The following is an 11499-nucleotide window of genomic DNA, read 5'->3' on the forward strand; positions in this document are numbered from 1 at the left end:
TGATCATACTACATACCTTGTTGTTGATATGGCATCTAGTATGAAAAATGTTCTCGCTCTGTTGCTCTGTATCATCCATCTTAATTTGTGTATTGAGAGCACACTTGGCAACAAAAGACTCACCATACTCTTCATTATCATACACATTCTCAATACTAGGCTCACGTCGCCTCCTATCTCTCACACCTTACAAATTTATAATCACTGCTTCTTGATGATCCATCATATCTCTCATTTCACCCAACACCAAGTTACCTGCTATTCCCTTTGGTGATGCGTCACTCCTATGAGACATCGTAATGTGCTGCACAAAAAGAATGTTAGTGGAAAATCTCACACACCCTCTTATGTGTTTACACTCGAATAATGTCACTCCACTCGTGTTTCACTCTTAATTGACTTTTTTTCCGATAATAGTCTCACACTCTCTTGTATTTTACCTCAATAGTTTTTTCCACTCAAGTTCTTTAAGAACTAGTTGAACTAAATCAAGACAACACAACCTTGTATTATTCCAACCAGAAATAGGTTCATGAAACAAGAACAAGAAACAAGGAAGGAATAAAGTGACATGAGACTCAAGGAATTTATATGAGGAAAAGAGTAATTATAAAACAAGATACCAACTAGAAAGATGTATTTAGCCCATTTGATGATAAAACTCAATCAACAAATGTATTTTTTTCTCTTTATTGTAACTATGTAGCAACATTTGAATATGCTACCTTTTATTTTCTTTTTCTTTTTTTGTCTAATTTTCTTTTCTTTTCTTTTCTTTTATTTTCTTTTCCTTTCTTCTCTTTTCTCTTCTTTCCTCTAATTCAATCACAAACAACAATATTCAATTGTGAAAATCAAGCACTTGAATTCAAACATACAAGAATTGACAATGAAATAGAAGAGAATCAATGGAACGATACTTCAAACAATTAACAAACTTAGAGATGCAAGAAATCCTAGAATTTTAAAACCCTAGGTGATGTAAATTTCAGCCAAACTAAAAACCCTAAAAATTTCGACAGCCTACTTTTTGTTTCTTTTTTTTTTTTTTTGGCAACCCTAGAACAATGAAGTCCTAGAATTAAATTTCAAGATGCAAGAATTAAAAGATAGAATCATACCTGACTAGAAACCTTGCTCTGAATACCAAATGATATGAACTCGTGGGAATAGAATCCCTTGAACCCACAATCAATTTGAAAACTCACCTAAGAAAGCCAAAAATAAGTCAATGAATGGAGAATTTAGACTTGTTGAGAACTCGTTTCAAGAACTTAGATTATATTAAAATCTAGACCTGTTGAAGAACCTTTCTCAAGAACCCAAATTACAAGGAGGAACGCCACAAAGGTTGTGATTTGTCTTTGATAAGTTCAAAAGTTCATTTAAGAACAAGATGAGATAAACTCAACTCACAATGAATAAATTCGTCAAATTTCATAAACTTCTTAAAATGAGACTACAAAGAGTATTTAAAGCAAAACCTAATTAAAACCTTAGTCAAAATAAAGTCCTTTCTTTCAAAAATATCCTTGGATGAATAGTATTGTGGCTAAAGTAACTTCTTGAAACCCTAGTTCAACAAAATAATAACTTTTCCAACATGCGTTGAATATGTACCCCCCCTTAAGTCATTTTCATAATAAACTCAATTATTCTGAACTAATAAAATAAGTCCTCTAAATAAATTAAACAAGTTGAAAGCCTTCAAGTGTCCAAAACTTTTAAGTCATGTTGTTGCCTTCTTCCATAGCTTGTATCAAATGAATCAAAATTGGATCTCCATCCTTGAAGCTCATCTTAAATGTTGGGCTCTTGCTAGACTCATCCCAAGTGGATTGCACCAATCCTTGCATTGTCTCCTTGATCTTCTTCGCTCTTGACCTTGTAATTGGCCTATCTGGAACTTGCAAAGGTTCTTTAAGACTAGATCCATCTTGGTGCCCATCAACGCCTTTTCTTCACTAATCGAGTCTCTCTCGAGTTCTTTGCTCTCAAAGATTTTGGTCTTCCTTACGTTGGCACCCGTTGAGGATCTTGTAAAGTTTGTGAGAAATTTCATATTACTTGTGATCTTAACACAGGGGAATCATTACGTGACATGTCTCCACCTTCTAAATTTTGTTCTTCAATAGTATCCATCAAAAGTAACTCGTTGTGTACCTTGTCCAACGCAAGAGAAAGATGGTCTATTTTAAACCTTGATTGTGAGCCAAGTTATGCAATATCGTAAAACTGCATCATCAAAAGACTTTTTCGCATTATTGGATTTTCTTATGTCGAAACATGGCCCTCGAAATTTGGTATTTCACGGATAGCTCGACTCTTAGCTTTGATGGTCCATTGCTCTAGAACATAGTGATGTGGCAAAAATTTTAAGTTTGATTTTTTCATGAAGACACATAGGATATGCCTACAAAGAATACCCAGAAACTCAAATATATGACATATACATATTGCCTTTGCTTTTATACAGTCCAAAATCACATAATAAATATGTTTGTCCTTGCCCTTAGGTGCCACCTCATACATCTTATTTTCACCCTCTTGCGGAACTTTTGTTGCTTTGTACCGTTGCCAATTGAATAGCTCATCTTGAAAGATACCGAAGGACTTCCTTGTATAAACTTTGGCCGCCTCTTCTTCAATTTCCCAACATGTTTTCAAAACCGGCCTAGTAGATTTCGTTCTCACATCCTTCTCCTTCTCCTTAAAATAGCGTGCATCTAAAGCTTTCTCATACTGATGCACAAATTCACTCACCATTGTGCTCGATCGCACATAATTCTTAAAAAATTTATTCATGCTCTCGCTCCTTAGCATGTTTGACATATCGGCACAAAATGTGGTTCGCAAGTAAGTCGGAACCCACTTCTCCTGTTCGCCTAAAAATATATCTGCAAGTGCACAGAATCGTAACAAGTAGTAAAGTGTTTTTAAGAAAAAGGAAATCGAACCCACATGGAATAATTATGCTATTGGGCATTGAAATTGACGAAATTAATTACTATTTGGAAAACCGAAATTTGAAAAATGGATTATCTAAATTATACTGAAGAAAATGAAGAAAATAACATCAAAATTTAAATTCTAAAGATAATAAGAATAAATCTAGAGCGTTTGATTTCACATACCAAATCCCACACAATTTATTCTTCATTGTCATAGAATTCCAATTATTCCAATTGATGATAAAAATCCCTTAAATATTCAATATTTTATCTTGAACAATATCAAAAATATCTCCAACTAATAACTCTATATCTTTATGTGAGTTTAACTAATTGGATACTCATTAAGTCCTTTGGATTTTTCTTGAAAAACATACTAATCACGGTAAAGTATCTCTACTTTCTCTCAAATAATGTTGCTTAATCCTAGAGCTTTAATCACAAATCACCTCTCGGTCTCATTATGATTCAATAGATCGAACAATAATTAGGTAGAAAATTGCAAGCATTAAGAATAAAGAATAAACACTCGATCATGGAAATATTGAAATAAAATAACTTAGAATATAAATTCTGTGTTCAATGCTAGACTACATCAAAGTTCTAGAAAATAGAATTAGTCTATATTGAAACTGAAAAGAAAAATAATAAAACTTGTGTTCTTCATTGGAGTTAGTTGATGAAGCATTCAGCTCTCATCTCTACTCCCCAGATCTGTCTCCTTGAAAGAAACTCAAATAATAAACTCTAGAATATTTTTACTCACAAACTCAGACTCTCGAAACTCAAAAGCCTTATTCATTTCACAAGACGAGATTAAATAGATCTCAAAGTTCAAATCCGGAAACAATATAAATCCAGCTACAATCTAGCCTAAAGATCTGGAGAATAGTTTCTAAAGATAAAAGTTAACATAAAAGAAATTATCCCAAGAATAACGGAATTATCTAAAATGAAAGATTCAGTGATATGCGGCTTGATTTATGGAGTACAGGAGGATTTGGTGGTCAGCAGGTTGATTATGGTAAAGACTCTCGACCAGGACGCCGTGTGCGCTGAATATAACTGGTCTCCTTGCCTACCGAGAGGAAAGATTCTCGATCGGGATGATAGAACCCACTTGCCAACCTACCGAGTACTAAAGTTTCTCGTCTTTGCCCAATCTAGTCGCCCGGAGCTTGGGATAATTTCTCGACCAGGACTACGATGTTGTTTAGGTTGGTCGTTTAGACTAGTTGCCCAATCTAGTCGCCCGGAGCTTGAGCCAAGTGTTCTCGCCTAGAGGGTAAATATATCTCGCTTATCACCTAACTCTTGTCGCCAATTCTGGTCGCGATTGGGTTTTCTCGCCTACCGAGGGGAAAGACAATTTGCCTATTGAGGGGTAAGTCTTCTTGCCTTTTTAGATCTCGTCGTCTCTCGTCGGTCTGGCTCCATAGTCTATTCTTTTGTACCAAAATGCTCTCATTTTGCACTAAATCTTCTCATTCCTTCAAATCCAAGAAAATAAACTAAAATATATAGAAATAAACTAAAATCAATAGAATTAAAGGAGAGCTGACACTTTTCATCAATAAAAGAGTGGTAAAAATCACATAAAATTAACATTTATCAAATTCCCCAAACTTAAGCTTTGCTCTCTCTCGAGCAAAGAAGAAAAGAAAAACAATTAAAACAAGCATTGGTTTGATTTATAAAATTTATTGTCTCAAAGATTATCTAATGTCCATAATTCAAAAGAATCATTCACGATCAGTCAAGTCCTAAAAAATAATTCTAAACTTAATTCCACTACATTATCCATCCCACATTCATGTATACCAATCACTCTCACTTCATCATTAGCTCCCCGGATAGTTTTATGCAAACAAGTAAATAAATAATGGATCTCTAAAAACTCCATAGGCTTGCTTTTCAAATTACTCTCTAGTAATGTAGAATAGAAACTATCACCAGGGATCAATAAATCTTTATTAAGCTTGTAATGTAAGACTAGGGTGAGGCTACAAAGAAAATGTAGAATTCAAACAAAGTAAGAGAACTTAAGTTTGAATACCAATATAATAAATAGAGCATTCCCACTCCTAACACAAACATCTCTTCTCAATCCTTGTAAATCTCTCAACATACCTTTCTTTCTTATTCTTTCAAGTATCTCTCTCTTTACCCCTCTATTCGGCAGGTCAGACATTTTCTCTCTTTTTTTTTTTCATTTTTTTTATGGAAGTATTCCATACATTTTTTATTGCCTTTGTGGATAACTTTCATCGGCCTTTTCTTGCTGGCCACACAGTAGACGAGTTGACTTTTCACACCCCCAAACTTATGATTTTGATAATATGGCTACCAATTGAGTCTGTAACTTTGTGTAAACTTAGTTCTCTTAAAAGGTACGAAAGTCAGTGTTTAAGCTCAAATAGGGTAATGAATATGAGGTTTACAAGAAAGGAAAATATAAAGCCAAAATATAATTCAATAAAGCTCAAATGGGTGACTAAGGATAAAGAAATTAAGAAGGTAAGCTTGAAAGGCTCAATTGGTCCAAAGAATGCCTTAATCATTTCCCTAGTAATATTTTGTCTAGGATTTCGCCTCGAGTGTAATCAAACAAGTTCTAGAGTAAGTTAAGACCATACAAATTCACAAAATTCACATAAAATTTCTCTAGGTACTCAAAACGATTAATGATCATAAGAATCATTCATTGAACATAGATGACATCAAATTAAGTAAGATCAAGTAAAGAATTAACAACTCAACTTAAGCAATGAGAATTTTTCCTAAAAATTATAATCAATTTCAGTCATATTCTTATCATAGGCTTTTTATTCATCAAACCATACTGTTTTTATCATCATCATCATCATCATGATTATTATTATTATTATTAAATATTTTTTTTAATAAATAAAATAATATCATTTTCCCCAAACTTAAATATCACATTGTCCTCAATGGAAAAAAGGAAAAAAAACTAAAGCAAAGAATGAAAGGAGGTAAGAAGTGCTCCCCTGATTTTGTCTAGTTTTGCTAATTCAATATTTTCCTTGAAGGTGCAACCGTGTACTCCTTGGAGATCTCCTCGCGTCTTCGTTCTTGCAAGATGAAAGCAAAGGAATAATATTAAGCAAAAGAAATCAAATAAAATAAAAACTTGGGTTATCTCCCAAAAACGCTTTATTTAAAGTCTTTAGCTAGACATTGTCCTCTCATCATTTTTTACAAGCAAGATTGATGTAGCAGTTTTTCGAGTTAAAATCTCCATCCACATAGGGTTTTAATCTTTATCCATTTACTTTAAATGTGCCTTTTGTCTCGTGATAGACTTCAACCGCCCAATAGGGAAAGACAAGGGTCACCAAAAAGGGTCCCGACCACCGAGAGCACAACTTTCCCGGGAAGAGTAGAAGTCTTGAGTTAAATAATAGAATTTTCTGCCCGACTTCGAATTCTTTTCTCAGAATATGCTTATCGTGCCATCTTTTAGCTTTATCTTTGTAAATCTAAGCATTCTCATAAGCATCATTGCGAAACTCATCCATCTCGTTGATCTGCAGTATTCTCTTCTCGTCAGTTGCTTGTAAGTCAAAATTCAGTGTTCTCGTCGCCTAATAGACTCTGCGTTCTAGCTCCACAAGTAGATGGCAAGCTTTTCCATAAACGAGCCGATAAGGTGACATCCCGATCGTTGTTTTGAATGCTATCCTTTAAGCCCATAGCACGTCATTTAACGTTCTCACCCAGTCGATCTGAGAGACACTCACGGTCTTCTCCAATATGCGCTTCAGCTCCAGATTAGACACCTCAACCTGGCCTCTCACTTGAGGATGGTATGGTGTCGCTATGTGATGGGTAACACCATACTTAGTCAGTAAAGCTTCAAATTGGCGATTGCAAAAATATTTCCCACCATCACTGATTATGGCCCTCGGAGTGCCATATATTGAGAAGTTGTTTTTCAGCAAGAAATTCACTATGACCCTCTCATCAATGGTTGGTAAGGAGACCGCTTCCACCCATTTGGAAACATAATCTACAGCAACCAAAATAAATTTATTAGAATACGAGGATGGAAAAGAACCCAAGAAATCTATACCCCAAACATCAAATAATTCAATCACTAAAATATTGTTTAAAGGCATCTCATGTTTCCTAAAAATGTTGCCAACCCTTTGACAATGATCACATAAATTAATACAATTAAAAGAGTCTTTAAAAATAGTCGGCCAATAAAAGCCGCATTGTAAAACTTTTGCTGTTGTTTTTGCTCTACTAAAGTGACCGCCCGCTTCTAATGAGTGGCAATGTCTGAGTATGCTCTCCATCTCCTCCTCGGGCACACATCTCTTGATTATCTGGTCCGCACAGTGCCGGTATAGAAAAGGTTCCTCTCAAAAATAATATTTCAAGTCGGAGAAGAACTTCTTCTTGTGTTCCCGCAAGACTCTCAGCAACTTTTCTTCCTCTACATCATTCAAAGAACTGTTAATAATAGCTGGAAAACTAGAGTCCTGGCCTAATAAAGCGTACCTTAAATTTGATGGAAATAGTTTAAGTTCAGACTTGGGTGGTTCCTTACTTGGAGATGTCAGCTAAGATGAGTTTAGCTCATCCACTTTCGGTTTTATTGAAGGAGGAAAGGATGGTGTAGCCTCCAAATATCTCTCACAGTCCCTAACCTCTTCATCTTGGGATTCAATAGATGTAGAGTGAGTAAGTGATATGAACCCGCAAGAATGGAATCCCTTGAACCCACAATCAATTTGAAAACACACCCAAGAAAGTCAAAATCAAGTCAATGGATGGAGAATCTAGACCTGTTGAGAACTTGTTTCAAGAACCTGGATTATATTAAAATCTAGACTCGTTGAAGAACCTATCTCAAGAACCCAAATTATAAGGAGGAAAGCCACAGTGATTTACCTTTGATAAGTTCAATCAAGAACAAGAGGAGATAAACTCAACTCATAATGAATAAATTCATCAAATTTCATAAACTTCTTAACATGAGGCTACAAAGAATATTTAAACCAAAACCTAATTAAAACCCTAGCCAAAATAAAGCCCTTTCTTCCAAAACTATCCTTGGATGAATAGTATCGCAGCTACAGTACCGCGGCTACAGTAACTTGGCTACAATACTTCTTTAAATCCTAGTTCGTAAAAAGTAACTTTCCAAATAAGCCCTTGGCCAAAATACAAGGCCTTCCCAAAAAATCTAGTTCATAAGAAATAAGACATATGTGGGCCAAGCATACTTAAGCCTAATTATTCAAGATTAATTCCTATAAATAATAAAATAAGCCCCTTTAATGAAATAAACAAGTCCAAGGCCTTCAATCACATAATTATTATAATAGGCCTTAATTTATGTTGCACTCTTCCATAGCTTGTATCACATGGATGATCACTGGATCTCCTTCTCTCAAGCCCATCTTGAATATTCAGGTCTTGCTAGACTCGTTCCAAATGGATTGCATCAATCCTTGCATTGCTTCCTTGACCTTCTTAGCATTTGATCTTGTAATTGGCTCATCTGGAACTTGCAAAGGATCTTTAAGACTAGACCCACCTTGGTTCCCATCAGTAAGACAAACCTCAAGTGATAGTTTTGAAAATTCAGCTCTATAAGTCTCATTGGTCATGACCACGTCTCGGTCTCTTATTTGAAAACAAGAATGTACCTCGGAAGGGAATTCCATAGATTTAAATACATCAAAAGTGACCCGCTCCTCGCCAACCCTTAAAATGAGTTTCCCTTGCTAGACATCAATTAAAATTCTCCTCGTCGCAAGGAATGGTCGGCCCAGTATCAAAGGAATCTTCTTGTCCTCCTCCATATCGAGTACAATGAAGTCGGCCGGGAAGATGAACTTATCAACTTTCACCAGTATGTCCTCAATGAGTCTTCTCGGTTATTTAATAGATATATCCGCCAACTGTAGAGAGATGGTGGTCGACTTTGTTTTTCCAAGACCTAGTTTTCTGAAAATAGAGAGAGGCATTAGATTAATTGTAACGACCCGATCCAATAGTATTAGGGATAAATTATGGATAATTTTATTGGGCTTAAATTAAATTTAATGGGCCAATTGGAATAGCCTATGCTATTAAGACTTTTTTTAAGACATTGGAGTTTTAGGGGCTTAAATTAGCTTTGATTAACGATATTGGATTTAAGACTCGTTATTATTTATGGACCAAGAGAAACCTAATTAATTGTTATTTTGTAAAAGAAAGTTTCTGAAAAGCCCAAAGATAACTTTTAGATGAGTTGGACGCACTTAAAATTTAAGATCAGTCGTTAGAATTTTTTGTCACTTTAAAATCATCACTTATTGACGTAATCTCAGTCAATCCCAATCTTAGGTCAAATGAACTGTTGGATTACTATCACAACAGTTACTAACCAAGTCCAAATTGAACTCACCCTCCCTATCTTCTCAGTGACTAAGACCGATCTTCTCTTACGTTGGTCACAAATAGAGTTCCAGTCCAACACTCAAACGCCACCCTCCTGTCTTTAAATCCTCTCACTTCTGCAATCTTGCTACAACAATTTATTTCTCACAAATTCAAGATCCTCCGCACCGCAGCACCACGTACCCAGTATAGCCCCTGCTATCACCCCGCTCCTACGACGAGAACTCCATCACCTTGCCGAAACTACACGGTAAGTCTATTATCTCTCTTTTATTTAAATTTATGCCTTCCTCACGTTAGTTCCTCTCCATCTATCCCAAAGTCAAAATACACTCACCGTAGCACAGCCACCGTAAACCACCGAAAACAACCTCTGCCGAGTTGGTTCACATCGTTTACTCTTCACACAACACCCTTCGCTTTTGGTGTTTCGCAAACCATTTCCCTCAGCCCGTCCAGTAGACCACCCACATGGCACCACCCACCATCGCTTCCTCCTTCCCAACCCACGGCCAAATCACTAGCAACACATGTTCGGAAACAGCCCAAGACACCACACCGCTACCGCACAGCTGCACCAAGAACCACCAAGAAGAAGCCCACCCATGACCCAGCCACTAATACACGAACATGCCCTGTTCTTCACACCAAAAATAGAGCACTCGGAGACCACGTAAACCAGGCTCTTTCACCGTCGAACGCTGCCAGTTGACATCCAAACCATGTCCAACAGCTCCTCCATGCCTCCTTCCTCGACCGCAGATAACGAAAAACACCACTATGCCGAGACTACCCCGTAAGCCTCTCTCTCCATGTTATCTCTTTGCCTCTGTTAGGTTCTCTTCCTCCCAATTACGTCAAACACTCTTACTTTAGACTCTCTCTCAAGCTTTCAGTTTCTCTCTCTATCTCTCTCATTCTAACCAGTGCCAAGCCTCCATCCACTACTCACCTTTGCTAGGAGTTCACAGCCAAGCTCCACTTCCCACTGCCTCTTGAAGCGAGGCCATCTCCTCCCTTCAAATGTCTAAAACCCTGTACCTAGAAACACAAAACAGGTGAGGGTGTAGGTAAATTACAAAAATACCCATGCCTATTTAGGATTAACGGTTGGGAATATTTTTAGGAAGATTTTAGGAAATATAGACTATTTTAGTATTTTAGATTATAAATTAAATCACATGTTTAATTAGAATTTTTTGCAAATTACGTGTATATTTTTTTTAGGCAACCAATTACGTGCCAAAAATAGTGGATTAGTGCTGCAAGGTAAGTAGCATGATCATACCCTTACACATATGTACGGTAAACCGCATGTCTTTTATAAAAAAAAAATATTATGCATGTACGCCCTCCTTTGGAAGCCCCATTTTATGTACCCAAATCATGATAAAATTATGAAAATTCATGATTTTATGTGAAGTTTTATGCATTAAATTATTTATGAAAATTCATGATTTTATGAAATGAGTTATGCATCAAAATATTTATGAAAAGTCATGCATGATTTTATATAAAGATTTATGCATCAAAATATTTATGAAAAATCATGATTTTATGTGAGAAAACATGTATCATGACATTTATGAAATAATGCGATTTCATTTAAAATCTATGATATGATATGACAAGTATGCATGCGATTTCTCTTGAAATCTATGATATGACAAGTATGCAAGTATGATTATGATAAAGTATGAATGATAAGATATGTAACGGCCTATATTATGATATGAAGACGGTACCTATGTTATGGGCATATTACATTGACAGGTCGTACATGCGGGTAGTACACCCAATATGTCTTCCTTATGTATGGATTCCACAACCCACGACTACGGGCAGAATCGGAATTTACTTAGATTCGCTAACCCTAACTCACGGGGGTCAACAGTGGATAACAACCTATGATAAGTGAAAGATAAGTTCATGTTCATGTTATTTACGTATGTATTTATGAGTATGCACGTTCTTCAAGAAACCTTATGTTTATTATGTTTACTGTTTGATGTGTTGCTTATTGAGTATTTGACTCACTCTCGTATATTTTAATGTTTTTAAACCACCCCAGGTGATGACATTTATGAGGATGAAACTGCAGGACAAGACTTGACCCAGGGAGGTG

This window comes from Juglans microcarpa x Juglans regia, chromosome 3S (genome assembly GCF_004785595.1).
Source record: "Juglans microcarpa x Juglans regia isolate MS1-56 chromosome 3S, Jm3101_v1.0, whole genome shotgun sequence".
Lineage (NCBI taxonomy): Eukaryota > Viridiplantae > Streptophyta > Magnoliopsida > Fagales > Juglandaceae > Juglans > Juglans microcarpa x Juglans regia.